At 48.4% G+C, this 7,500-nt stretch overlaps 1 protein-coding gene across 2 annotated transcripts in view; it reads right to left on the reverse strand.

Moving 5' to 3' along the window:
• Positions 1–5,994: 5,994 nt before the first annotated feature.
• The window catches only part of fto (FTO alpha-ketoglutarate dependent dioxygenase), a 125,569-nt gene continuing 124,063 nt past the window's right edge, over positions 5,995–7,500 (reverse strand). For both annotated transcript variants that reach the window (XM_079736139.1, XM_079736138.1), the window contains exon 10: positions 5,995–7,500. This exon is cut by the window's right edge and continues 703 nt beyond it. The gene's annotated coding sequence lies outside the window, so the exon portion shown is untranslated.

A 7,500-nucleotide genomic window follows, 5' to 3' on the forward strand; every position in this document is an offset into this window, starting at 1 on the left:
AAAAATGGATGAGGAACGGGCGAACGAGAGTGAGAAAGCGAACGAGGGATGGAGACGGACAGAGAGGAGTGTGATAAAGATAGGTATGATGAATGAAAAACAAACAGTGAGCATGACAGACAGAGAGAGAGAGAGACAGAGAAAGAGAGAAAGATGGAGTGATAGAGATTGAGATATACAGAGAGAGAGAGAGAGAGAGAGAGAGAGAGAGAGAGAGAGAGAGAGAGTGAGAGAGAGAGAGAGAGAGAGTGGTTGAGAGATACTGCGTGAAAGAGAGAGAGTGGTTGAGAGATACAGAGAGAGAGAGAGAGAGCCAGCGAGAGAGAGAGAGGGGTTGAGCGGGGGATCAGCACAGTGTACATATCCCTGTCCTCCATCTGAAGAAGGTCAGCTCTGCTCCCTCTCTAAGGACTCCCTTAAATAAAGTCTCCTCTCCTCCACTTTCCCGGGCAAACAGCCACCCGCACTCTTTATTAACTAAATATGAGGTACTTTGACCGGGTGACAAAAATTCAATATTCCCCCTCCCCCACCCAACAAATATTTAAACCAAGCAAATAAACAGACAAATAAATAGATATCCTTTGGCAGGGGAGAAGGGCCAGTCAGTCCCCTGGATGTAATTTGACGGCCCACTTACTTGGAGGGCCAGAGCCCGATGCTACTCACACACTCATTTGAAGAGCTGTCAATCAAACACCAGCAGTGCTGTTGCCAAGGATTTATCTCTCCCGCTCTCTCTCTATTGCTCTCTCTCTCTTGCTATCGCTCTCTCTCTGTCTCTCTCTCTCTCACTCTCTCTCTCTCGTGCTCTCCCTCTCAATCTCTGACTCTGTCTCTCTCTCTCTCTCTCTCTTTTTCTGTTTGTGTATGTGTGTGTCTCTGTGTGTGTGTGTTAGAGAGAGTCATTACGTCATTTTCAAGGTTAGCACAGATCAGGTCTGCATCCCTCCTAATGAACACATGACGCCTCGTTCTTCACCATCTTGTTTTCCATCCATTAATCCATCCATAAATTCATCCATACATCCATCCATTCCAGAATGTCCTGGACATTCATAAAAAGGTCACTGGTTCAAGTTGGAAACATGAGCACCAATGTCTGTATTGTCCTCGTTCTAACTCTCTCTAATCCCATCGCTCGCCTCATTTCCATTTACTTTATCACTATGTAAAAATGTACCTCATCTTATTTAACATTTAAAGTCTCTAGAAAGTGGTTATGCTCCCCTCTCCCTCTCCTACTGAGGAGGGGGCAGGGGAGGGGGTGAGGAAGGGTGAGGTATCAAACCGGTCACTCATCCGTCCACGGTAGCAGTTGAGATGCAGATGAGTCAATTATATCTGGCCTCACATCAAGAGCCCTCGGCCCAGCGGCTCGCTAACGCAGGAAAACGCTTCGTTTAAATCCCTCTGAAGTGAAGGCAGAGCGGTGGACTTGGCACGCAACGCTAAGGAATGAAGACAGGTATGAGCTCTCACGCCCCTCTCTCCCCCCGGGGCTGGGGGGGAGAGAGGAGCCAGTCAGGATTGGTTTGGACAGAGTTAACCAGGGATGGGAGGGGGGGGGCTGAGGACTTGTTAGGAAATTAAAGGAAGAGGCACATGCAGGATGGGGGAGGCGTAGGAGTTAAGGAGGGAGGGAGGGAGGGAGGGAGGTGTTTGCGGTTGGAGGAGGGCGGTGCACTAAAGTTCACAGAAGCCGGGCTTGAAGTGGGTCAGCCCCCTTGAATGGACATGAGGGAGTTAAAGAGAGAATTAGAAAGAGAGGGAGAGAAGCAGAGGGAGAGGGAGAGAGAGTAAGAGAGCGAGGGAGAGGGAGAGAGAGTTAGAGAGAGAGGGAGAGGGAGAGAAGCAGAGGGAGAGGGAGAGAGAGTTAGAGAGAGAGGGAGAGGGAGAGAGAGAGAGTAAGAGAGAGGGAGAGAGGGAGAGAAGCAGAGGGAGAGGGAGAGAGTTAGAGAGAGAGGGAGAGGGAGAGAGAGGTAGAGAAGCAGAGGGAGAGGGAGAGGAAAAGGGAGAGAGGGAGAGAGAGAGGGAGAGGGAGAGAGAGAGTTAGAGAGAGAGAGGAGAGAGGGAGAGAGGGGGAGTGGGAGAGAGAGAGAGGTAGAGAAGCAGAGGGAGAGGGAGAGGAAAAGGGAGAAAGGGAGAGGGAGAGAGAGAGGGAGAGGGAGAGAGAGAGTTAGAGAGAGAGGGAGAGGGAGAGAAGCAGAGGGAGAGGGAGAGAGAGTTAGAGAGAGAGGGAGAGGGAGAGAGAGAGAGTTAGAGAGAGAGGGAGAGAGGGAGAGAAGCAGAGGGAGAGGGAGAGAGAGTTAGAGAGAGAGGGAGAGGGAGAGAGAGAGGTAGAGAAGCAGAAGGAGAGGGAGAGGAAAAGGGAGAGAGGGAGAGGGAGAGAGAGAGGGAGAGAGAGAGTTAGAGAGAGAGGAGAGAGGGAGAGAGGGGGAGTGGGAGAGAGAGAGAGGTAGAGAAGCAGAGGGAGAGGGAGAGGAAAAGGGAGAGAGGGAGAGGGAGAGAGAGGGAGAGAGAGAGAGTTAGAGAGAGAGGGAGAGGGAGAGAAGCAGAGGGAGAGGGAGAGAGAGTTAGAGAGAGAGGGAGAGGGAGAGAGAGAGGTAGAGAAGCATAGGGAGAGGGAGAGGAAAAGGGAGAGAGGGAGAGGGAGAGAGAGAGGGAGAGGGAGAGAGAGAGTTAGAGAGAGAGAGGAGAAAGGGAGAGAGGGGGAGTGGGATCTGTCTATGACCCACAAACATGCGCTAAATTCATCATGGTTAGCAGCTTCTTCATTTTTCGACATATTACTTACCGAAAAACATACAGGCCTGTCCACAACAGCACAACAAAAGTCACCGCCAACACCGTTTGTCACTGAGAGCTCAACGTTGGAAGGGACGCGCACTCAGAGAACACAATCATCATGTCTCAACCACCATGGGAAACATCTGGACTTCAGTGCATTCCGAACGATGTGATGGATACAGACCACCCGATGAAAAGTGCAATAGAGATCTCGTCCACATCACACAGAAGTAAACTGACATGCAGTATTCATGGTGGGCACAGCATGGCACTCGTTCGTATGCATACTGCGTGTGGTTGTGTACGTCTGGATATGCTCCTGGTTTTCTTCATCCCTTTGCCTAATTATATATGAAAGTATATCCAATATGTCTTTGTGCGTGCGTATGTGTATGTTTATGTGTGTGTGTGTGTGTGTGTGTGTAGCGGCCCTTGCTTTCTGGCTGGGTAAGGGCGAAAGCAGCAGTTGAATGATATGTGCAGCACCCCTCGTCTCTGCCCAGCCTTGGTTTGGACAAGCCTGCTTCTGGGATCTGCTGTCACGCACTATAACCCCACATCACTCCACACACACTCTAATCAGAGGAGAGCAGAGGGGAGGAGAGGAGAGGAGAGGAGAGGAGAGGAGGGGAGGGGAGAGGAGAGGAGAGGAGAGGGGAGGAGAGGAGGGGAGAGATTGAAATGAAACATGCAATAGGTCTATCTTGGAGAAAATAGTGAGAGTGGGCGAAAAGGTTGACAAGTTACAGCTTGGGTTGCACTATTGATTGTAAATGGTACATTTGACATATTCAGTCTCAACATATTACTACTATATTTGCTTTATACATCATGTGTGGCCTTTGTTCTGCATTGTTTTCCGTGTTCATGACATTTCAGTGTCCTCTCAGGTCAAAATCGCTGTCCTTATTGACCTTTCGGGGCCATTGACATTTGAATAACATGGGGCTTTGCATGGCCTTGTTTGCAGTTAGAGGTGCCAGAGTGTTGATTTTTATACCTTTTTTTTGAGCAGCAGGCATCCTGGTGTTGCGAGCGGCCCCAGGGCTGTGATGCTATCTGCAGCCAGCTCCTACGATTACTCCTACCTCACCGGCCCGGAGGTCAAACTGTAACCTGGTCCCGGCATTATCGCATCAAGCACAACGGCCCCACGTAGGCAAATACATACAAATACACACGCACGCACGCACACACGCACGCACAGACACACACACGAGGGCTCAAGATGAACCAAGCGACCTTAAGAGATAAACACTCTGGGGATAACTCAGTTCACACCTGTCTGCAGATCACATTCCTGAACATTAAGGAATTATGCTCATTATCATCAACATTAATAATAATTATCAACATTATTAAAGGAAATGTTGACCTAGTAATTTACAATTATGTGCAACTAGGAGAAGTAAGAATGTGATTTAATGTATTAGCTTTTTAATTTGGAAAGAAATACAAGATTATGTTGGATTCACTTTAACTGCAGCCCACCCCCCTCCTACCCACCATCACACACGCAAGCGCACACACACAGACACAGACACACACACTCAAAGGACCCGTTTGACTGGGCTATGACCCTAAACGGATACCTTTCCCCACCACACACCTGGTTCTCTTCATCCCCCCACCCCCTCCTATTGTTGGCCCTAATTGAGACTGGCCAGGCTGGCTGGCTGGTGACCCGGGCTACAACAATGCATACCTGTGGTACTCACCAACGCGCTGTCATTGTCTCTTCAAGTGGGGAAACCTTTTTTTTCTCAGGCCGGGCCCTGAGGGGAGAGAGAGAGCCGTGCTCATCCATCACTCAGTCCCTCTCTCTCTCTCTCTCTCTCTCTCTCTCTCTCTCTCTCTCTCTCGGCCCCTGCAGGAAGTAGTAAACACGACCGGCCCCTGGGAGGGCAAACGGGTGTTGGGGGGGAGGGGGAGGGGGGTACTTCGTCATCTTTGCAATGACATCAATCACTCAGTGGATCAACGCACGAATCAATCAATCAATCAGTCAGTCGGTGAGTCAGTTGGTCTGGCATCTGGGGAACTTGTTTACCCTGCTCCTCCTCCGTCCGTTGGGCCGGGGAATCAAGAGGAGGACAAACGGAGACGTCGACATCAGAGGCTGATAACGAGGGTGGTGTTGTGGTGTGCATACCGCAGCACCGCCAGTCTTGGCTCTCTGCTGCAGAATTGCCTCATTGCTCCGTCAGGAGATTAGGTTAACACAGGGGTAAGCATGATAGAAATACTGCCGTTGAAAATGTAATTCCACGCTGACACAATCCATTTGAAGTGTTGTCCCAAGAACGCTCTTCTTGCACCTCTATAATTACAGACATGTATTATACTTCCAACGCATAAGGAAGTGAGCGGGACTGCACCTTTGGCCCTCAGGGCAACGTTAGAACTATTTTATATGGTCCATTCTCAAGATGTTTGTTTGGATTGGTTTCTGACATGGCAGTGGGGAGGGGATTCAACCCAAGGCTGTTGCTCACTGAGGCTAATTTGTTTGCCAGTGGCACTCAGTTGGGTAAACAGAGATTCTTTGTTCAGATGTCCCCCAGACATGTTGTATCATCCATCTGGTGGGGGGGGGGGGGTCGGCTGACAGGCCTGTGTAGTGCTGTGACCCCCACTGACCCCAGGGTCACCATTTTGTTCATAGTGTATTCGTTAAACTATGAGAAACATCATGATCAAGTCTGAGTTAAGCAGGGTGTGTTGAGAGAAAGCTTGTCAAAGACCATTTCGTGTATAACATACTGGGATTGTTATCACTTTACATATTATTTCCCCTTCACAAATATTCAGTTCATGAGGCTGGAAGGATGACAGTAACTCTTAATGATCGTTATAACCAATATCAATCAATGCAGTAAAATCACAATATATGTTGTGTGTATTCATGCAGTAAAATCAAAAGCCTGTCTTAATTGTAAAATCATTTCACAATTAAGACTTTATTAAGAGTCTACATTAGGTTTAACATGAGGTTACCATTTGTCCAGTATCCTCCAAAAATGATTTCTGGTTCTGCAGAATATTCAGCCACCATTGTGGGAGATGTAGTTGTAGAATATTTTCCTTTTTTGCAATGCGTGTGTATGTGTTCAACACAAACGCTGTGTAACTCATTTGTTTTATATAAACCGGAATACGAAACCACGCACAGGAGGAAAGTAGATGCACAGAACACAGGTCAACTGATAAAACATAATTTTTTTTATTGAACGCCGTTCCTACTGCTGCAGACAGACAAGCCGTGGCACAGGGAGCGCGCGGTGGTTCAAAACAATTCAGTCCTCCTGCCAATCTCGCCCGAGATCTCTCTGACAACACAAAGGATCCTCCGCATGAGAGGAAACACGCAGAAGAACGCCGTTTGGCAACCATTAACATCTCGGAATGAAGAAACACACACAGACCCCTCAGAAGTCAAAACAGCAAAATGAAAGCGTGCGTTCTGCATTTTTAATAGTAAACAGCGTCTCTACTTCCCACTGAACTAGATAGATAAAGAATATCAAACGAGCAGAGAGGCCTTAGCGGCGCGCCAGTCTCCTCCCACTTCTTTCAACCATGTTTTTTGCCTCGTGGAAAAAGTGTTGTTTTTTTTTCAGAAGCGGTGGATCTCTCTCTTGTGTCTCCCGCTCTTCCTCGGATGGCCCGCAGCGTTACAGAGGAGTGTGCTGCTCTACACACTTTAAGAGTAATTAAAAGCGACTGAACAGCTGTAATTATGAGAAGCGACGGCTGGGTTCCGGGTCATTCCGTGAGCGCTGCCTTTCATCAGAGCACAGGCAGCGATCGCCCCGTTGCTCTGCTCCCTCACATCCACGTCTGGCAGCGCAAACACTGGAGAGACATTCACACACACACTCACACACACACACACCCACGTGTACACACACACACACACACACACACTGACGCACGTACGCAAGCACATGAACACACACAGACGAGCGCACACGCAGACACACAGACACACACACAGAAACACACAAACACACTGACACACACATGTATATAATGCATGCACTCACACACACAAACACACACACACACACACACACACACTCACACACACACACTCACTCACACACACACACCTACACACACACATACATGCATAGGGACACACATGTGTACAACACACACACACATAAACACACACATACTTGCACACAAACTGGTAGACAAACACACACACACACATATAAATGCACACACCGGTAGACAGACACACACATACACCTCAGTGCACATGTGATTGAAATCACAACTGCACACAAAAAGGCATGTGCCAACACACACTCATGCATACACAATAAAAACTCAAAGAAAAAAACAACTGCTTGTCTCCAGTCATTGCACAAAGACTACCACAGAAACCGTCTTTGACGCTGTGCACAGTCTCAACAACTGACAAGCACAGGAACTGACGCACACACACACACACACATGCAGGAAAACACACACACACACACACACACACACACACACACACCACACACACACACACACACATGCAGGCAAACACACACACAAGCACACTCACACACATCAAGCACACTATCATACTGTAAACATGAAAGAGCACATTCCTTCTTTTCCCCCACTGGGTGACGTTCATCCTTCATCCTTCATCACAACAACTCTTTGGTCGCTTCAGTCTCATCCGCCTCATCCTCATGTCTGAACACAAAA

The sequence above is a fragment of the Pollachius pollachius genome (genome assembly GCF_949987615.1).
Source record: "Pollachius pollachius genome assembly, chromosome: 5".
Taxonomy (NCBI): Eukaryota; Metazoa; Chordata; class Actinopteri; order Gadiformes; family Gadidae; genus Pollachius; species Pollachius pollachius.